Source organism: Desmodus rotundus, chromosome 1 (genome assembly GCF_022682495.2).
Source record: "Desmodus rotundus isolate HL8 chromosome 1, HLdesRot8A.1, whole genome shotgun sequence".
NCBI classification, from domain to species: Eukaryota; Metazoa; Chordata; class Mammalia; order Chiroptera; family Phyllostomidae; genus Desmodus; species Desmodus rotundus.
In genome coordinates this window covers 204,051,768-204,073,952 of record NC_071387.1, presented here as the reverse complement: position 1 = coordinate 204,073,952, position 22,185 = coordinate 204,051,768, and the positions used below count along the sequence as shown (strand labels likewise).

The window sequence follows — 22,185 nt, the reverse complement described above, 5'->3', positions numbered from 1 at the left end:
ATTAACAATTGACTGTATTTAAATCTCTTCTTACGGAGTCATCAGACACCGTAAATGAAAGTGGTTAGGAATGCAGCCACTCCAATCTCTTCTTCTACAGACAAGGAAACTGAGACACAGAGAGGCTAAGGGACTCATATCACACAACCTGTTCCTGGCACAGGCAGACTGGGCCGACATGTTCCACACTTCACTATGGGCATCTGCTTGCCCACAGAGACAATTTAGTCCAGCTTCTCTGTGCCCTCTGAGTGCTAAGTTTCAGAGCCCTGTAGGTTTTCTTGCACTTGGTTTCCCTTCTTCACAATGATAGTGCTGTTTTGAGGAACAGAACTTTAATCTACTTCACAGCTTTTGAAATCATATACCGATATGTTCACTATATAGTGAAATTATCCAGTGAAAATTATGTAGTGATAATGCAGGCCCACACACTTCTTGGGCCGTGGAGAAAGGTCTGTAAATATTGATCCACGCCCACTAAGACATAGTTTCAACTGCTTCCATTTGCTCTGTAATTCCTGACTAGAGTGAGCTTAGACAACATGGTTGTTCCCAAGTACAAACATTTCACTATTCAAACCACAGTGTTATCCTAGATTTTTTATTTCTCATAATCAATAAGACCTACTAGAGACATGGTTTCTATGAGCCTCTGTCTCTGAGCTGTAGGAAGAAGTACAGATTTCCAAAAGAGATCTTAAAATACATCTAACTTAATCTCACATTTTATGGACGTGAAAGCTGAAGCCAGGGGGTGAGCTGCCTGTTCTGAGGTGCCAGAGACAGTCCCCAAAGCTTTAAACCAGAGTCCAGTTTTCTGGTTCCCAGGCAGTGCCCATGTCTAAATGAAAGAGTTCTGCTGGAACATTCTCAGAAAATAGTATTCTCACATTGGATGAATGCAAAAATGCAGTTAAAGTTATCTTTCTCCTAAAAAGAAAATGTCAGAGAAAAGCTTTCACAATCTTTCCCGGCCTCTCATTCACAAGATCATTTCCTTCTCAGGTGGTTCGGTGGGTCCATACAGATGTGCTCTGGACAATAGGGAAACACTCCATCTGTCTTAATGAAAATAGGAGAAAAAGGATGAACCCTCCATGTTTGCCTTAATGGTTCTTTTGTTGATGTGAAAATGGTTTGTTTTGGGAATTCCTTGAGCCATTTGCTGCCCACAGATGGTTTCCTCAGAATTCTCCAAATTAAGGAATTGTTGACATTATATCTTAAGGATAAATATTTGTACAAATTAGATCTTCCTTAACTTCAGTCAGGACCAGCGTGGACATGCTGTGAACCAGACAGCCTCGTGGGAGGCAGCCCTTGCTTGGCAGTTCTGAGTACTTCCGTGCTCCGTACTGACTGACACCTCTGGTCTCTGCGCTATTTCTCTTCTTTCAGCCCCCAAAGACCATCGTGTCTGCCTAAGTTTTCTTCATCCCTTGTTCACTCTTCTCTCTGAACATCTACCCCTTATCTTACTCTGGTCTTACTCACGCTTTCTTTTTTTCAGGTGTCAGTACAAATTGATCTTAAGACAGGGCATGTTCAGGCACCATACAAATTTATAGAACATGAGCTCATCACTGGGAAAATAAGGGATATTTCACTTTTATTCTCTATATACTGATGCTAAATAGACATAATCTTACTGTCTCTGTATTTTGAGTTGGATAGTAAGCCTTCAGTTTAATTTAAAAATAGGCTCCCAGTGAGTAGGCTTCTGTCTTTGACCTAATCATGAAGCAAACACCACGCCCTTTCAGGAATATCCTGGTTCTGACTCCTGGACAGAAATGCAATTAGCTTATATCTGATGTTTGGGAGCTGAGCTCTTGAGGCAATTCACTTACTCTTCTCAATGGGATTTTATTTGCTAATATTTTCCTCTGGTTCTAATGCAGCCTGAAGTCCTATCTTTAAGAAAGCTCTTAAAAAGTTAGAGAGAAAAAGCAAAAAAGCTAGCTTCTAGGACCTAGGCAAAGAGAAGCCAGAGGCAGGCTGGGAAATCTCTGTTTGGTTGTGGCAGCAAAGCATAATGAGTAGAAAACTGTAAATTAAGCAAAAGGCTGCTGTTTGATCAGAGGAAGCAACACAGGCCGCAGCACATTCATCAACTTCCAGCCCTTTCTAGAAAAGAACTGCTCGTGTTTGAAGGAGTCAATTTGCTTTAACCTACCACGATCACGTCCAGAGAAAGTACTGTATTTTCCAGTGTATAATGCGCACCCACAGTTTGTATGCGTTATACACGGCACACTAGTACTTCGGAGTGTACGCTCCTGAGTCGTCAAGTTCATCTTGCACCCTGCCTTTAGAGGCTCAAACGCAACTGGACTATCTTGGTTGCATTCCCACCCCACAAGGAGAGGCTGAGAGACAGATCTATCCCAGTCTTCTGGTTTTAGGAGATACCTGAGCTGGAACAGTTAGATGGCTCTTTTCCTAGGCAACTTCACTTGCTTTCTCCCATACTCGTGGCATCGCGTGGCCAACCCTGGGAAGCTGGGACCACTGCACTTGGGGTCCTATTTTCTCTGCACTGCACTATTTGTGGCGCAGGTGGGTGTTGGGAAAAGCCCCGAGCGCTGTTCTTTCTCTATTATCTGCTCTCTAGCGCAGCTGTGGTACCTCCCTGGAACCTGGCCTAATGGTTTTATGCAGTCAGATAATTACTCACCGGACTATATTCATTGAGCACATGCTGGGGAGAAAAATAACAGCAGGATACAGAAAGCATTATCTGCCTCAGATTCGAAATTGGTTCCCAATGACTTGACTGTGGTTCGTGTTAGGAAAGGAAAATGAATAGTCTGCCTTTTATTGCTAGGAATGCTTTGACTGAGCCCTTGCCCCAGAACTTCACAACCATGCATCAGAAAATGCAGGTGTTTCAGGCAGTATTCCAGGGGTGAGGATGGATAATAGAACCATCTATATTGCTGTCCCTGTTGGTTCCTGTTGAGACCAATGACCTCTGTTTGTGCCATGATATTGGGAGAGGGGTGTCCCATCTGTATTTGAGTTTGTGTTATGACTCCAGGTGACCTCTGTTAAAACATAGGAATGGTACCTGGAAGGGGGACACTCAGACCCGTTGACCGTCTGCTGAGCACTTTAGCAGGTTTGGTTAAGATAATGTGGCTTGAATATCCAAAGCTGTAAAAAGAGGCAAGATTTCATGAGAGAGGAGGAAGTTAAGAAAGACTTCTTGGAAGTTTAGATCTTTGTAGGTTGTAAAAACCAGGACACTATACATTCAGGGGCTATCACACAAGGTCCAAGCGCCTAGGTAGTGCTTAGAGAGAAACTCCCAAGCAGTCCAGGGGGAGGAAAGCTAAGGAAGTCTGGAGGGATGATAGTGGTGAGAGATGAGGGGAAATAGCCCCAAAGGCAAATATTTTGTTGTTGTTTTGTTTTTCTTTTGTAGTTTATTTTTTTTTCTTTTTTAAAATTTTATTGTTGTTCAAGTAAAGTTGTCTGCATTTCCCTCCCACAACTCCCCCCGACCCCAGTCATCCCCACCTCCCTCCCCTGATCCCCCCCCCTCCCGGGCTTTGTCCATGTGTCCTTTATAGTTGTTCCTGAAAACCCTTTCCCCCTTTCCTGCCATTATCCCCTCCCACTTCCCCTCTGGTTACTGTGTTTGTTCTTAATTTCAATGTCTCTGGTTATATTTTGCTTGCCTGTTTGTTTTGTTGATTAGATTCCACTTAAAGGTGAGATCATATGGTATTTGTCTTTCACTGCCTGGCTTATTTCACTTAGCATAATGCTCTCCAATTCTATCCATGTTGTTGTGAGGGAAAGGAGCTCCTTCTTTCTTTCTGCTGCATAGAATTCCATTGTGTAAATGTACCATAGTTTTTTGATCCACTCATTTACTGACGGGCACTTAGGCTGCTTCCAGCTCATGGCTACTGTAAATTGTGCTGCTGTGAACAAAGGCAAATCTTAATGGGAGCTCTCCTTTGATTTGAATGTGAGCTTTGAGGAAATCAATGACCTTAAGAGCAGTAAATATTGCTAAGATATATTACTTAAATTAAATTTAGACTTTTAAAAAAGCCAAATAATCTTAGAACAGCAAATACCTAAAGCCAACTTTCCTGAAATTTTGATTCATCCTTTTCAAATAAAACACTGAGTCTGTTTGGCCATCCGTGAGCAGCACATGGTCACTTACTATATTGGTCACTGTGAGAAGTGTCAGGACTTGCCTCGGTCAATGTTGGGGAGCCACCTGCATTAAATAGCCTCCTGCTCCACTGCTAATTGTCCATATTGGTCACTGTACACCCTTGTTAATGATTTCATGCTTCAATCCAATCCCAATTACAAACGCAAAAGCGAAAAAAACACGAACACTGACCCACATACTGCTGCAGTTCATATTGCAATAACCGTCTTCCTTAGGCACCAAGATAAGATGAAAACACTTTAGTCAAAACAATTTGAAAAATGAAACTGGTTATTTTACCCCCTGATCCATGGGTAGAGGTTTAAGTACAGAGCAAATTCCTCTGAAGGGATGTGTTCCAGATAACAGGTACAACTAATTTATTTTGTATTTGTATCTCCTGCTGGAGGTTCAAACATACTACCCCATTAATGAAGTCTTCATAATATTGTAACACCTGTTTTCAGAGGGGTGCCAAACAGCAGTGACAAAGTTCAGTCATGACCCAATGGATCAGTACCCAGAGAAGTGAAATTTCTAATAATCTCAATTTTCTTAAAGAATGCCCTCCAATTTTTTGTGTGTCACTAAGAATGGAAACATAAAATAATAAATTTCATCTTAAAAATGGGTTCGGCTGGGGTGGGGTGGAGGGATGGGGAGAAAAGGCATACAACTGTAATTGAATAACAATACAAATTTTTTAGAAAATTAGTGTGTGAGTTCTACAAGCCCTATTCACACACAAGCACAGTCTTAAAATGGTCTTTTAAATGATTGCAGAAAACTCAGACTTCCCTGCTTGCTCACATACCTGGAAGGCCCCCTCCCTGCACCCCGCCTCCTCAGTGAAGGAGTGGACAGAGGCCCTTCCCGTGGGGAGCCCTTGGGAAGCAGGGTGTGGCAGGGGAAGGCAAATGGTTTCAGGTGGTGAGTCTCCCCATCCTCACACCACAGTGTAAACCTGGCTTCTGCTCCAGTTCCAATTACTTCAAGCAGCTTCTACCACCCTGGAGTACAGCTGTGAACTTCACAAATTGTCTGTCTGCAGCAACTTTCTCTCTCTGTGTTTTCTGTTTGTACTTTCCCTCTCCTCCCTGCCCACCTCAGCTCTTCAATTCCAGTTCTGAGAAACAATTACTTTAGGGAAAGTGGATTTTGAAAGGCAGGAAGGACAACAGAAGGAAATAAGGGAAGGAAGGAAGAAAGAAAAAAGGGAAGGAACAAAGGAAGGGAGGGGGGAGGAAGGAGGAGAGGGAGAGAGAGAGAGAGAGAGAGAGAGAGAGAGAGAGAGAAGGGACCAAAAGGATTTACTTGCTCACTACATAGTGACAAGATTTTTTTCGCCACAAGTTTTTCTCCCTACAAAAGGATGTCTTGCTATCACAGCATTTAGTATATTTTATTCAGTGAAATGTTTTTATTCAATTGCTATGTATTCTAAAAGCTTATCAGAAACATAAAATTTAAAAAGTGTTTTGAAAGCAGGAAAAACCACCTTCTGGTATAGGGATACCGCTATTTTTAAAATCTCATTAAATTGTAATAAAAGATAATTTGGGGGTTGGTAAGTAACCATTAAACAATGTAGAAATGACTACTTTCACCATTTAAAATTTTAATTGTAAGACTCTAAATGTTTACATGGAACTCCAATATTCTTTTTCTAGACTCATGATTTTTTTAAAATAAAGTGAAAAGTTATTTCATTTTTAATTTGTGCTTTTTAATTTTAAAATATTGGGAAGAAGAAACTTAATATAGCTATGTCTTTGTTTGCTCTGCCGATTTCCTTTGGAAAAAAAACTTTAAAATTTAGACATTTTCAATTAGGTTTAGAGTATACAGAAATTTCTCTCTAAGATATATTTGAGTCTTTTTTAATTTTAAAAGCTTAATCTTTATTAAATTTTATTCTGAAACTAAGTCTTCAAAACTAGAATGTTTTTGAAGAGAAATGCTTCTGACCTCAGTGTTTCAGTATCTATTGTGATTCCCAATGAGAGCCAATAAGAAGTAGGAAATTAGCTACTTTGGACTTGGCTGTTGTGCGGAACCGTCTGCTGCTACCTCTTCAAGTCACCGGTAAGTTCTCCACTTTTTTATTATTTTCTTTCCTTTATTGGTAAGGATGCCTGTGAGGTTTGTGTTTCTTAGAATGGCCGGTTTACAAAGGAAGATTCCTAGATGAAACTTGACTAAGTTTTATAGGCTGTTATTAATACATAGTACCTTTTACAACATGTGATCGGTAGGTGACAAGGTCTGTGTGAGGTGACTGGCGATTTCATTTACACATTTGGGAAGCAAATCTTTGTGTAGTGTCTTATCAGTACTAACTGAAGTGTGGTCTTGTCAAATCCAATGATTAATATTTTCATTTATTACATAATTCTGCTCTTCCTACTCAGTGTTCATCTTTGAGACTAGTGTTTGAGACTAGAGAAATTGTGGGGTTATTTATTTATTTTTTTTAGTGAACAGTTTTGGAAGTCAGAGGTACTGACTCAGGTTTGACATTATGTTTGAAACTCTGTTTCTCAAAACTTTGGGTGTCCTTTCCCTGGGTAAAGTTGTGTGACTGGGTCACACAGCTGTTCTGCATGTGTGCCAGCTCTGTTCACTGCCAGGGAACCCCTTCATGAGCCCAGATGGAGAATTTAAAAGATATTTGAATTTTAGAGTTTATATTAAGTTTGTGGTGGAATAAAAACAAAATGTGGGCCTAAATTACTTTAGAAAAAAATTAAACTACAGTTAACTCTGATTGTAATTGCTGAATGATCTAGAAGTCATTATTGGTGCGTGCATAATAAACAGAGACATTAAAAAATACATTAGTTCTTCCTCCTCTGAGGTTCAGGTTTCCCGCTGGGGTGGTTTGCTCCCTAGAGGACATTTGGAAATGTGTGGAGGAGGGTTTTGATTGTCAAAATGACCGGGGACAGCCCCAGGCATTTCGTGAGTGCGGGCTGGAAATACCAACAAACGACGCATTCGAGACCATCTGGCTAATGAAGAACCAGTCACATCGGGATGCCAACAGCACCGCTGTCGGGAACTGATGGTGGCCCTATTCTTTTTCTTTTTAAAGATTTTGTTTATTTATTTTTAGAGAGAGGGGGTGGGAGGGGGAGAGAGAGGGAGAGAAACATCATGTGCGTGAGAAACGTAGATTGATTGCCTCTTGCACATCCCCAACCCCGGACCTGGCCAGCAACCCAGGAATGTGCCCTGACCATGAATTGAACCTTCACCCTTTTGGTTTGTAGGACGATGCCCAACTCATGACATGGCAGATATGAGGAAGCTAGAATGGGTCTTCTTCTCTTTCTTCTCCTTCTTTGGAAGTACAGCCTCAGGTCAATAAAGTGAACTAATTAGGAAACAAAAACTTCTCTCTTCCAAAAAGCATAGTTAACACCCACTGTAAGGAGTTGGTAATTTAAATTCTCAGTGGTGGTACCAAGGGGGTTGATGGTTTCGTGTAAGGTGGTAATGTGCTGGAAACCGTTTAAAGCTTGTTAAAAAACAAAACAAAACAGTGCTATTATCTCAGAAAACAAAAGATTTCCTGTAATTTCTAGTGCTCAACGTTGGGACAGCTGTGGAGGTCTAATAGCCCCGGACCTGAAAAATAGGATTAACGTTAAAGTGAAGCCTGTTAAGAGCCTAGACATGATTGTTTACATTGATGTGGAATAAACATAAGAGGGTCTAGAAACCCACATGTGTATCAAGGAACAGAGGGTAACATAAGCTATGTATTTGACTCATCCTAGGCCAATTAAACATTTCCCATTAGCCTCTTATGCTCATCAAATGTTTGGATATAATCATTTTTAAGTTGAGTAAATAATCCTTCCAAGTCCATTAGAGCAATATTCCCTAAAGGCATCACCAATTTATCACATTATTTTTAATTAAGCATTTAAGACGTAATTTCTCATCAGGGATCATGATCCAGAGTTCAGTTCTTTATTAGTGAACTAAAACCCACGGGCATTTTGGTGAATCTCAGTGCGCGTCTATGGATACAGTCACTTTCATTTAAAAAGTCTGTAGCTTTGAAACCTGTTCACTACAACCTCTGAGCTTTCAAAACTATTTTTTACATATTTTGTAGTAAAGTTGGGTTTTAGCTGTGTATTTCTCTGTTCTGAACTTTCGGAGCTATTGCTGAGAAAGCAAAGTGGATTATAAAAAATTTATTTGACTTGGGACTGAGTTTAGGCTGTTATGTTGCAATTACTTGAACCGTAGTTTTATGTTAGAGAACAGACATTATCCTAAATAACCCTCAGAACAACCCTGTAGGTTCAGTGGTGTTATCACCAAACCACAGCGTCAGAGCACTTAAGTGACTGGGCCCTAAGGTCCATCATTTGAAAAGGGGCGGATCTGCCTTCCAGTTTGGAGCTTTTCCCATGATATTATATAACCTTCCCAGTTTTATTTAAATGTGATTGCCCCATAATTTAACTGATCAAAGCATTCGATAAAACCATGAACCTACTGCAGTGCAGACACCTGAACCCAAAAAGAAAATTATCTTTGTGGTCTTCCCTATATGTAAGCCTAGGAAAACACTTTTATTCAAATAGACTGCTTTACCTAACCTACTGAAAGGCTGAGCCAGTGCAATCACACGAAAGGTCAGGCAGGCATATTCCGTGGCGTCAAGAAAAGGTATTTTGAGCTGTTGTCCTGAAGGGCAGGGCTGTGATGGTACCGTGTCCAAGTCATCTTGTGAGTTTCGCTTGGTGACTTCGCATCTGGGATTGCTCATCCACCCAGCCTGTTGTGTAATTGTTGTTCCCCACTGATTTCCTCTAAATTCACTGGAGAGAAGAGCAGGAATACAGTGCTTCTGTTCAAGCACAGTTCCATTCGACCATCTAGTCCTTGTAGAATAAATGAATTCATCCCAGGTTTATGGCTAATTTGCTGCTGCTCTATTTGTATTCCTGCCTCCTCGGACATGTATCTGCCAAGTATCCTTTGGGGTAACAATACCTATTGATTCCTAAATGTCAGCAATAGGAGGAACCATAAAAACCAAAGCCTTCGTTTATTGCAGTAGTACCTGAGGCAAGTCCAGCTTCAAGCTGAATGTGCATCTCCCCCTCACATTCTTATGAATGATATTTTTTTATATCTGTGATTTAAACAGATCAAAAAGCATAATATACAGTAGAATATCAAAAGGATTTGTGCATGTTCAAGTTTCTGAAGATGGGGGAAGGGAATAAGGAAAGTATTTAATTAAATGCATAATGTTAAGAGGTTAAGTTTATTCCCATTTAAAGGGCTACATGAATTTCTATTGAACAAAGCAATTGCTCATATGGGGTAAGTTTATCAATCTCTCATCATAATAGAAAGAAATAAAATGTTGTAAGCCCAAAAAAGACAAGGAAAATAGAGATCTCAGTAGACATCCTACATATTTCAACAATGTTTGGAAAATAGGAAGCCAGTGGAAGAATGGTACCTGACTTAGGGCAGAGCAAGCAGTAGGCTGAAAGGCACAGAGGTGAATGCCAAAGGGAACAGAGTCAGTTTTCCTCTGCGGGACCTAGTGCAGGCGAAGGACTTGGAGGACTTATCTCTCTCAAGATAAGCAACCACCTCCCCACCTTCTCCCAGCAAGAGATCTAGGCTTGGAAAAACAGATCTTACATGTGGACTGAAGGAGGTCAGAGGGACAAATCTGTGGTCACACATAAAAGTAAATGATTTCTTCCTCTTCATTTCTCTGAAATACATATGATGGTTAAATTACTTTCCCAACCACTTTTCATTACCCTGGGAGCCTTCTTAGACTTTCCTCCCCTGATCACTCCCTTCCCCCCACCAATTAATTATTGCTAAGTACATTTTCATGTTGTTATTTAGTTCTATAAATTATAACTTATAAAATTAACAGCAAATTAGCAACATAGGTAATACACAATAAGAAGAGCAAATGACATGAATTGTCACAAAAGTAACATAATTTAAATAGATATCTTAAAAATTATGTTTAATTAAGTTAATTTTTAATTGTTGGTTGACATAAGAAAATAAATACATGTTCACTTCAATATAGTCAATATTTTTTTAGCACTTGACATGATCGGTTGAATCATATGGATAGAATTGAATAGTAAAATATAAACTACTTTCATTTAATTCTCAAAGCCAAAGCCACAGACAAGAACACTGAGGATCAAACAGACAATGTCTGTGAGGCAGCCAATAGCAGCCAGTATGTGTGAGTAGGCCACCTCTCTCCTCCAAACAGAGCAATCAGAAGAAAGAAGCCATCTGCTCCCCAGAGTTATTTAACCCTGATCCTGCATACGTTCTATCTTCCGTGAACTCAGTGTCAGTGCCGCTGATGACATATGCAAGAAAACCCAACAAAAGCAATTAAATTCTTAGGAAAGTAGTTTTGTTGGGTAGGGTTCAGCTTTGTAGGGCCACCGACAACCATAATACCTGAGAATTTTCATCACCCCCACCAACAGCCTCGTTGAATCCTTGTGGGGACGATGTTACCCCTGTTGTGAATGCATGGTCTAAAGAAAATATAACAATATATTACAGGGTTTACATGAAGACCATAGCATGAAGACCTGGCATCAGGATAAATGGATGCATACAGGTGCTAGTACTAAGAAATATGGAGATCAAGACAACACAAAGCCCCCAGCTCTAAACTGAAAGTGACTGGCACTAAAGAGAAGATTGAAGAAGTGGGAAGAGGTGGAGTAATGGCTTTGGTTTGTCATTTAAGACTTTCATTCTATTTAATTATGTAAATAGATTAATAAAACATTTTAGTAAAATATTAAAATTAAACTACCAAGAATGTTTTTTATATCCTTGCCCTTTTAAAAAAATCTAGTTTATTTAAAGTCTTCTTTTTTTCTAATTACACTCAAAACATTAGTAGGTCTACTAAAGGAAAACAGGCATCACAAACGATTTGGGTGGCCATGGGAATACTGGAAGACAGTAGAAAACACAGTAAGACAAACTCCACTAGAGAGCAGCAGACCTCTAATTCCCCTCTTACCATTTATTTTTTGCATTAACTTGGATACTCCCTAAAGACCCAGGACCTTAGAGTCTCCTTTATTAGTAATACTTTACCTGCATAAAAATGAAGGCTGTACAAATGGCCAACAGGTACATGAAAAGGTGCTCGATATAAATAATCATAAGGAAAATGCACATTGAAACCACAGTGAGAGATCATCTCACACATGTTAGCATGGCTATCATAAAGGCAGAGGGAGGGGAGAGAGAACAGGTGTTGACAAGGATGTGGGAAAAAGGCAGCCCTTCTGCAGTGTTGGTGGAAATGTAAATTGGTGCAGCCACTATGAAAAACACTATGGAAGTTCCTCAAAAAATTAAAAATAGATCTACCATGTGGTCCAACAGTCTCTCTTCTTGGTATTTATCCAGAGGACATTAAAGTAGAACACTGAAGAGATATCTGCACCCCCATGTTCATTGCAGCATTATTCACAATAGCCAGGACACAGAAACAACCTGTGTCCCTCAGCAGATGAATGGACAAAGATGTGTATACATACATACAATGGAATAATAGTCAGCCCTGAAAAAGAAAGGAAACCTGCCATTTGTAACAACATAGATGAACCTGAAGGCATTATGTAAGGGAAATAAGCCTGACAGAGAAAGACAAATACTGCACTATGGTATCACTTACATATGGAATCTAAAAGTAAAAAATAATAAGAGTCTAACTCTTAGAAATAGAGCTGAGGAGCAAGGAAAATACAAAGAGGTTGGTAAAAGGGTGCAAACTTTCAGCTCCTAGATGAATGAGGCCTGAGGATCTAACATAAGATATGGTAACTACAGCTGATAACATTGTATTATATAATTGAAATTTCCTGAGAGTAGAACGTACATGTTCTCACCAAAAGGAGAAAGACATATGTAAGGTGACAGATACGTTCAGTAACTAGTTGGTGGGAATCTTTCACAATGCATATGTGTATCATCACAGCACCATGATTTCTATTTAAAATAATAATTTTGTCTATTATACCTTAATAAAGCTTGCAACATCTTTTTAAGCTTTAAGAAAGTAATTCTACAACTCTTTATCTGTCTCTCTTTATTCTACTTACTGAATTCTTTAATAAAATTTCAGCTCAAATATTTGTCCTCCAACCTTCCCTGATCTCCAAACCTAAATTCCATATTCTTTAGACTTTCTCGTAACATCCTATTATTTTTATGGCACTTACCATATTTTATTAAAATATTTTCAAAGTTATTACTTAATTTATACTTTAAGTTATTATATACTTTTTGTGTGTGTTCATTCATTTTACATCACTTTTACCTAATAGACTATAAATAAGCTCATGAGAGCAAGGTTCATATCTGTTTAATTCATAGTTATATTAAGGGTTTAATCAATTCCTTCATCTATAGTAGGCACTCTATGAATATTCAAAAATGAACCCAGAAAATGGGCTTTTAAAATATTTCCAAACTAAGGGTTGGTTGGGAAATAGTTTGAGTTCATTACAAGCTCTCTTAAGATAAAATTTGTATAGATGTGTAAGAAAAGTGGCTTTTTATCAAGTCTTAAGAAGGATAAACACAGCTAAATGATCAGTCCCATTTTGGCAAGTGTTTGAAAAACATGTCAAGAAATCAAGAAACTCTTTTTTCATGTCAACAGAAGTTGTGTTTTTCATCACTGTAAGACCGTCTCATCATCATTTATGGAAAATACAACTATTCATCATGGTTTGGTTATTTTAAAATATGACCTTGCCACACACTTTTCAGTTTGTTCCATTTCTTTCTTTTTTCTCTCTGCTTTGGCCACAGACCTGGTGTTGTGCAGCAGGGTGATGGGAACTGCTGTCTGCCGCTGCTGGGTTCCAAATGCTGGACCATTAATGTGCTTGTTAGGCTTCCAAGCACTTCACTGAAACAACTTCCCCCTTGAAGAACTTGGAAACACTTGGTATTTATTTGTGGGAGCCAAGTCTCACTGCATCTTAAACGCAAACTGTTGTTAAAACTTGGACTTGTTTACGTGCCCCAACACAGCATTTCTTCCCATGCCTCACAGCCACTGGCCTTGCTGTGACCCCAGTGATGTCTGACCTGGACTTATTCCTTCCTTTGTTCCATGCTTCAGGTGCTGCCCCTTGCCCAGAGCATCACATAACTGCCGCCGTTAACTTTGCGGGAGTTTTCCACAGCCTCAGAATTCAGAATAAAAGTTTTCCCTTCAAGTGCTGGGTTAGAACGATCTCAAGGACCTCAGCACTAGAATGGAGGAAGTGTGGGAGAGAGGTTGCCACCCCTTATGCTGTTCTATCTGGAAACTATTAGCAAACTTTAGAATATGGAGGTTGGTGGACAAGGAAGCAATCAACACAAATGTGATGGGTAAGTCCATGGAGGTAGATAAAATATCTGATGAGAGAAAAGAGACTGAGGATAATCTTCCAGACAGGAGTGGTAGGAGAATCACAGTGGTGGAAAGAGAAATTTCCTCAGAGGCGTCTGTGTCTGAGAAGGCAATAGCGGATCGAGAGGAGGCCGCTGCATTTGGCAGTCCAGAGGGTACTGGTGGTCATTGAGCGAATAGTTCCTGTAGGCTGGTTGTATTTATAGCACAGATAGCAAAGAGCGAAGTTAATGAGGTATCGATGGTAATAAATCAAATGCAGCCAATTTAGACTATTCTAATAATTTTCGTAGTTAAAAAAAAGAGAGAGAGAGAGAGAGAAAGAGCATGGTAGCCTGAGATCCAGCTCAAACTTCTGTTTCCTCCATTTGAGAGTTTTGATCTATGAACCACCACGTGAAATAATTCGGTTTGCAGTTTCACTTTATCCACACACACATTGACTGACAACGTGCACTCTGAAGGACTTGTGAAATAGATGGGGTCATTAGCCTTGGCTCTAATGAGAGATTATAGTATTTTTGCTGTAATGATCAGATGACATGTGAATACTTAGCATATGAAAAAGCCTTCAGGTAATCAGTAGCTTCCACTGTTCATTATCTCATGTTTGGGGTTATTTTCTTGGCAGAAAATACCATTTGGCTGTAGATCTATCATCATTAGTAGAGGAATAAAGATTTTGAACAAAATACTATTCTCCTTCTGGAAAAATTATAATTGTTCCATCTTAACTTTCCATGTCTTAGCTCTGATTTCCTCGTACACCCTTCTGTTCCTCTGCAACTAAAGGCTTTTTCTACTGGTCCCTCTACATGTAAGTTCACTAGCAACTTTCTACATTATGAAAATAGAGAACATTTTGTGTGAAAATCGTATTCCATGTCCTCAACAAGTACTTCAGAAGGCCTGCAATTGTTGAAACAGCTCAGCTGGTGAACTTCATAGTATGCTCTGTTTCTCAGCAACATGCATCCAAATATTGCTTCGAGAGCACTTGTATTCTTGCACAACTGCACACAAGCATTGGATTTCTAGTTCTGGAACAATCACCCATCCATCAGTCCCAAGAAACACTACTTCTCCCTCCTGGAACTGGACACTGTGGTTATACAGATCAGACTAGAAATCTCAATTTTCCCTGTAAAGGGCCAGGTAGTAAATATTTTTGGCTTTCAGGCCATACTGTCTCTGTTGCCAACTACTCAACTCTACTGTTGTAGTACAAAAGCAACCATAGACAATGACATTGTGTAACTTTATGTACAAAATGAGTAGCTGGCTATTGTTTGCCAGACCCTCCTCTAGAAAAGGACCCTGAGTGATATATTATTGAATCATCCATAAGGACCCAAGATGGGGGGCCCAAACATACGTTATCGAGGAGATGCTAGATTCTCTAGTTGACACCAGGTCAGTTCTAGCATTTGGATCACAGACATTTGCACTCCATCTGAGGAGTTCCTGCACACCACCTTCAACTCTCTCCACCTCTGTTTTCCCTGTGCCACGGCATACGACCCTCTCACTTCTCTGTCCTCATAGCCCACGTTGCTTAACAATCCCATTTAGGCTCATCTTATTGGCCCCTGACTTTCATCTCTTTAACTTACGAGTTCTAGAATGTGCCTTTAGCTCCAAACACCATGACCTATGAATAATGTGTTTAATTTCAGGGCTTCAAAGAACCAACAACAACAAAAGAAGTGTATATATTTAAATGATATAGTTTCTTTCTAGTCATCAACTATTTTCTCTATTTGTCATCTCACATACTCAAGGTAAATCTGCTACACCAGCCCCAAAGTGTCTTCAACACACCACTCTGCTTTCCTCAGCCTGAAATTTCTATCTTTAAAGTCCCAGTACAGTGTTGGAGAAAGAAAGCATACCATAAATCAGATATGTATATTCTGGTTGTGATGTACTCTGGTTTGGGGCACATTACTACCATGCATGTTAAAGCATGTTGTGGGAGTAGTGGTTCCCTACTCTCCTTCAGGGAATCTTTAGACCTGCTGAGATAATCATTCCCCACCACATGGTGAAAATTTAAGTTTTCTGGGGAATATTTTTTTCACTGTTTTCCATATTGAGAATATAATTAATATTTTTTTAAAATTTTTTACTGTTTTGAAAAAAATATGAAAAACATTTATTTTACAAATGAGGAATCAGTTTCAATGAAGTAAAGCTACTTATTGAATATCACACAACTGATTTTTGCTGAATCAAAAGTAAAATATATGCTCCCATGTTCTCAATCCTTATCATTTTCTTTTTAAAAAAAATATTTTATTTATTTACTTTTAGAGGGAGGGGAAGGGAGGAAGAAAGAGAGGAAGAGAAACATCATGTGTGCTAGAGATACATCAATTGGTTGCCTCTTACACACCCCCAACTGGGGACCTGGCCTGCAACCCAGGCATGTGCTCTGACTGGGAATCAAACCCATGACCTTTTAGTTGGCAGGCTGGCGCTCAGTCCACTGAGCCACACCAGCCAGGGTTCATTTTATTTTTTTCTATTACACTATTTTGTTCCACTTCAACTTAGCATAATGTCCGTATTAGTCAACCTCAAGCTATATTGTGAACCTTTTATAAAAGCAGAATCATCATTAGATGTAAAAAAAAAACCCCACTTGACCATTGTTATTTAAATCTTTTCAAATTACATATCATATTGAATTTTCCTTGTGTGTGGAAACAATTTTTTCTATAATAAACTTGTATCCAGAAATCCTACTAAATTTATTTATTAATTCTAACACATGTCTGTAGATTCTTTGTGATTTTCTACATACACAATCATCTGCAAGTAATACTATTTTATTTACTTTCTTTTCAATGTTATGCTTTTTGTGTCTTTTCTTTCCTTATTGCACTGGATAGGAATTCCAGTATAGTACTGAATAAAAATGGGCATAGCAGGCATTCTTATCTCTCTTCTGATCTTAGAAGGTAAAGGTTCAGTATTTTTCCATTAACTATGATGTTAATCTCAAGTTTTTTGTAGAACCTCTTTGTCAGATTAAGAAAGTTATCTTCTCTTCCTAATTTGATGGAAGTTTTTTTCAGTAATAAGTGTTGAGTTTTAATAAATGCTTTCCTGCATCTAGTAATTGATAAATTTGGGTTTTTTTTAAATTTACTTTATTCCATCATACACCATTTGTAAAACACAGCGTAACAGCAGAGGATTAAAGAATACCTTATATAATGTAAAACTACAATTTCTTAAATAAAATAACTTCACAAACGAAAGAAAAATTACCCAAAGCAAAAACTATCAGGGGAAAATAAGCATATTAGATTACATTAAAATTAAGATTGTTCAATCAAAGACACCATAGGTAAAATTAACACATAGGTGAGAGAAGAAATCTGCAAAATCCAAAATTTACAAGGCATTAGTATCTAGAATGTGTGGGGCATACCTGACAATCAGGCAGCAAAAGCAAGTAAAGAAAGATAGTAGAAAAATAATCAGAAGGTATGAGTTCTTAATTTACATAACGAAAATTGGAGTGTCTGACGAGAATGAAGGATGCTGAAGTTCACTGTTGATCACAGACAAGCTGTTTCAACAACAGCCGTGAGGTGCCACATGGCACAGATTCCACGTAACGGCAGGAGGCTGGCTGACAGCTACTGCTGGTAAGAACTCACTGCTGAGGAGCCCTCGCAGGTGCTGGTGAGAGTGTAAAGGTCTACAGTTTTTCTAAAGAGCACCCCGGAAGAGTGTAGACATTTTCTCCCAAGTTCACAGGGGAAGAGTACACTGTGTTTCTGTCTGCAGGGAGCTGCAGGCAATGGGAGTGCGCGCTACGTGAGGGGTGAGTGAGACGCGGCTCCCACTCCGGGTGTCTGTGCCCAGGTAGGTTGACGTTCAGTAAGGCTCAGAAGCATACTGCTCAATCAAGAGAGTAAGAAATCAAATACAACTTTTAGCCAAATGCCATTTCTGTAAATTGCAAAAAAAAAATACATGGGAAATGACACTATATTTTTGAAGGATACGCATATATCTAAATAATGGTATGTAAGGAGAAACACCAAATACATTAATACATGCAACTAATATGGGAAAGAAATGAAATAAGATCTTGGGGGTGAATAGTAATATAAAGTAAAAAACATTTTGCACAGGCCAGGGATGATATGGTTCTATAAACTGTGGAATGTGATCAATTCTATACATTTAAATCTTTAAAAAAGTATGTGATGGCATTTACAAATTATATATGTATGTTTATGCGTATACTTACACAGAGACAAATACACATTATAAGAACAGAAGTATTTATTCCAAATATTAATAGTGGTTTTGTCTGGTCATTAAAAATGATTTTGATCTTTTTCCTTGTACTTCTTCATGTTTTCTAAATCTCCCTCAATAAATATTCTATAATCAGAAAATAATAAGAATCTATATTTTTTTAAATAAACATTCCTATGGGGGAAGGAGGAGGCAATTTTAAGCAGTTTATTCTAAAGGGGTTTTTCCCCGATGGAGTCAGACATTTCTCTTCTCTGCAGTGGCAGGACTTACTATGATAGCCCTCAACTGGGACAGTCACTGAAAAGTCCAGTCCCTGGGAGTATCTCACTCTTAGGAGTGTGCCGGTTAACTGCTGATTGAAGCAATCATTTACAAAGTCCAGACTTTCCACAGAATGTTTGCGTAACACACTGTAGGTGTGCCAGGTCTCTGCGCTGTAACGGCATTACCCTGTGCTAGTAAGCCACAGGGTCAAAGGTTTGCCTGGATTATCGTTTAAACCCTTTTTATTGTAAGCACCTATTGTTTCCCCAGGCATTCACAGATTCTGCTCCTTGGCCACCACAAACTCTGTGTTAAAGGTGAGTGACATAATGATTTCATTTGTAATCTTAATCTTTCAAAATTGTAGAGTGTGTTTCTAACAAGTTTATCCTTTCACATGTAAAACACATTAACTCGGATGATCGCCATTTCTTTGTCTTTTTAAAATTAGCTATAGCTACTTTGCTTAAATTTCAAAAGACCCAAAAGTTTGTGTTTCTTACATAGATTTTCTTCCATAGAACTACCTTGTTGTTTAAGGTTAAAAATTAAGCAAACATACCCTTTAGCTAAAAGATTAGTTAAGTGCCGGGGGTTCCTCAGTCTGCATTAACAATGGTAGATCATTTCTTGAGCTCCTGAGGCATAAACAGAAGAAAAAATTAAATAAAAGATTCAAGGAGTTTACAAGGGGATGGAAAGGGAGAATCTGTATTTAAGAGCAAATGAGATCATCCCATAAACCTGCTGGAGAAGATGCACTGAGCTGCCTTGCAGACAAATCGGTCAAGGGAGGGTCACAGGTCAAAACCAGACTGACTTCACCCTATGCTAACATTCTCCAAATGATCAGAAAGCCATTTCCAGTGATTCAATGGGATCCCTGATTTTTAGGGTTCAAGAGGGGGTGTCCCTGATGAGAAACCTGCAGAACAGCTGCCCTTTTCGCCGGTCCCGCAGTGGAAGGTTTTCTTAGCCATCTTCTTTCGTTCCATGTCTGTATGGAAACCATGTGATAATGTATAAAATGTCGTCATAAAATTTTAGATATCTCCCAATTGCCTAGAGATATTAAAAATTAACAAATATGGAACCATTTGATATTATATGCTGGGAACTTAGTGAAGTAATTATCTTTATTGGAATGAAAATTATCTTTTTCACATAAAATAATTTCTCCTTGTAACAATAAAATGTTATAAAAGGAGGTGCTGCCAATTCGCTCTTTTGTGAGCATCCCCTCAAATGAGAAGCCTTGACATACCATCTTAATTTAGAGCAGTTTCTCAATTGCCTCGGAACAGTTGTAGCCAAAGAGGACATCAGAATATTGTTTCCGGATTCTGTGCTTGCAGTTTCTGATGGTAACTGAAGTAAAATCCACCTATACTTTTCAACCTTTGGGCAGTTAAAACAGTGTCTACTGACAACCGAGAATTGGTAACCTCCTGTAATTCAGTCTTTCCCAGTCCCTTACAAGCTGAATGCACATAATATACTTTAAGAATTTGTTCTCTCTACAATAGAAAGAATTATTCTGGAAGATACCCATTTCTTCAAAATCTAGTAAGAAAACACCAATAAATAAACAACAGCAACAACAGCCAAACACTCTGTTTAGATTTCCTTGTCGAAGCAGTCTTGTATAAGAAGACCCCAATTTGGGGGGGAGGGGAGGATGGGATGGTGGTCTGTTTAGCAATTAAACAGGGAAACTTCACATTGTTTAGAAACTTCAGCTCCCAAGGACCATAATTGCATAAATAATATAATATTAAAATTAAAAAAAAGAAAAAAGCAGTATTTAAATGTAAATGAATAGAAAAAGTTTTGGAAGTATATAATCAAAGTGGTAATAATGGTTACTTCAGAAAAGAGGAGGTAGAAATTAATGGGAAATAAAGAAATAATATATAATATTTTCATTTGTATGAGAAAATGTATTCATCTGTCACTTGAATAATTTGTAATTTCTTAAGAAATTACCCTACAAATTATTCTCCCCCCCCCAAAAAAAAGAAAGAAAAGAAAAACAAACCATCCAATCTGAACTTGGGTCTGATGTTTAGGCCTCCTGCCCTTCTGTCTGATCACAACCTAAATTCTGTCTAAACACTCCCGTCCTAATCTCCCATGATGCCATGCTGCTGAGGGAAACCAGGCAAGTTACTTACCAGAAAACTAAAATCACCAGGCAAGTGCCATGCTCAGTTTAATGACTTAAAAAGTCTTGGACTGTAGCTGCTTATCTATGAGTTAGAGGAAAAAAGTTTGGATAGAAAACATGGATAGAAAAGCTTGGATAGAAAACACGGGAAGCATCTTCAGTGTCTGTCCACCCCTTCCCCCTAACAATGATAATGGATCCTATTTCTCTGTATCTCACTCGATGCCTAGCTGCACACAGTGGGCACTCAAAGGGGTGCTCATTCCACTTTAAACTGAAGCACACGTTTAGCCATATGTCAATGAGTTTGGTGGCTTTCATTCCAGCATTCTTCTCTGAGCTTGTAGGAAAGGTCAAAAAGTTTACTGATTTATTTATTAGGAATGCTCTAATTTGTGAGCATATTGGAGAAACAATTTTTATATCTGATCTCAAGCTTCTGACTTGAACAAAAATGCATAAAATGATGAACCCCCCCCCTTTTTTTACCGAAGTACTTTTTCATCACAACTAAGAAGTGTAAAATAACCACATTAAAATGTAATCAGAAACTCACTCTTTGAGACACTGGAAGCTGCCATATTTCAGTAAGGCAAATTGTCAGTATCTATCAAAATTTTAAATTTACATATTGTTTGAGCCATTTTGCTTCTAGGAATACACCTGTTTACCCCATGGAGGGACTACAGAATTATGCTAAAATACATTACAAAGATGTTTGTTGCAGTGTGTGTATAAACTAAATGTCCACAATTAAGATAATGGTTAAATCTAATATAATACAACCATATGGAATAAAATTATGTAGCCATTAAAAGGAATTAAGTAGATATGCCTATGTTATTATGAGAATATATTCAAAGTGTATTATGGAGTGCAAAAAGCAAAGTGCAGAAGAGTATATATCATATGTCATGTTTGGGGGAATATAAATAATATATATATGACTAAATGAATTACCAGTATTAAAAATTAATCTGAATCTCAAGAGTCCTAGTTTTTTATTTCAATCAACTATCACAAGCTAGAGATTATCACTCTTGTTAAAACAGTGAATGACAATTGAACAGAAAAGTTCATTTCTAAAGTCTATAAAATATCCTTAATCTGGCAGAAATATTAAGAGTAGTACACAGAAGTTTCTGTAGGTATGGACTCAAATTTCATTCTTCACATTTCATTAAAACCCATTTGAAACTCTTTCTTCTACTCAATCAATTTAACAATATTTATTATTATATACTATGCTTGCTCTCATTCTTCTAAATGCTAAAATGAACAAAACAGGCAAAAAAAAGATTAACCTCCATGGTGTTTACATTCTACTGGTGGAGAAATGGAATAGGAAATATTCATTTAAACTTCAATAATAATTTCTATATAGGAGGGGGTGTATAAAAGAGAAAAACAAAGCAGTGAAGGAGGGCATGAAATACTGATGGGAAATTGCAATTTCCAATAAGATGGTCAAGGATCTGATTTTATTTGTAAGATGAAAAGTAACTGAAACCATATGTCTAAAGCATTTTGAGTATTCAATATCAAAACATATTTTTGATCTTCACTTGATATTTGCTGTAATTCAAAGATCCCTTAATTTTGGAAAATGCATGACCAACTGCTGCAATTAAATTTGCAACACTCTTAAGTGTTATTATTAATTTTAAAAGCCAATACTGGGTTAAAAGCTAATTCCATGCTAAGAATTGTTTTAAGCACCTTACATGAATTTTCTTACTGAATTCTACCAGAAGTCTTATGAAGAAGGTAAAAGTAGTATTCCTGTTTTCCAGATAATGAAACTGAGGCAGAGAAATTAGGCAAAAGGTA

At 38.2% G+C, this 22,185-nt stretch overlaps 1 protein-coding gene across 2 annotated transcripts in view; it reads left to right on the top strand.

Annotated features, from left to right (window-relative positions):
* The first annotated feature begins 17,352 nt into the window (after nt 1-17,352).
* The window catches only part of C6 (complement C6), a 57,447-nt gene continuing 52,614 nt past the window's right edge, over nt 17,353-22,185 (top strand). Inside the window, exons 1-2 of one of the 2 annotated variants that reach the window (XM_045186377.3) lie at nt 17,353-17,519; nt 18,459-18,505. The gene's annotated coding sequence lies outside the window, so the exon portion shown is untranslated. The remainder of the gene's footprint in view (nt 17,520-18,458; nt 18,506-22,185) is intronic. The other variant, XM_024578571.4, reaches the window with a different exon arrangement.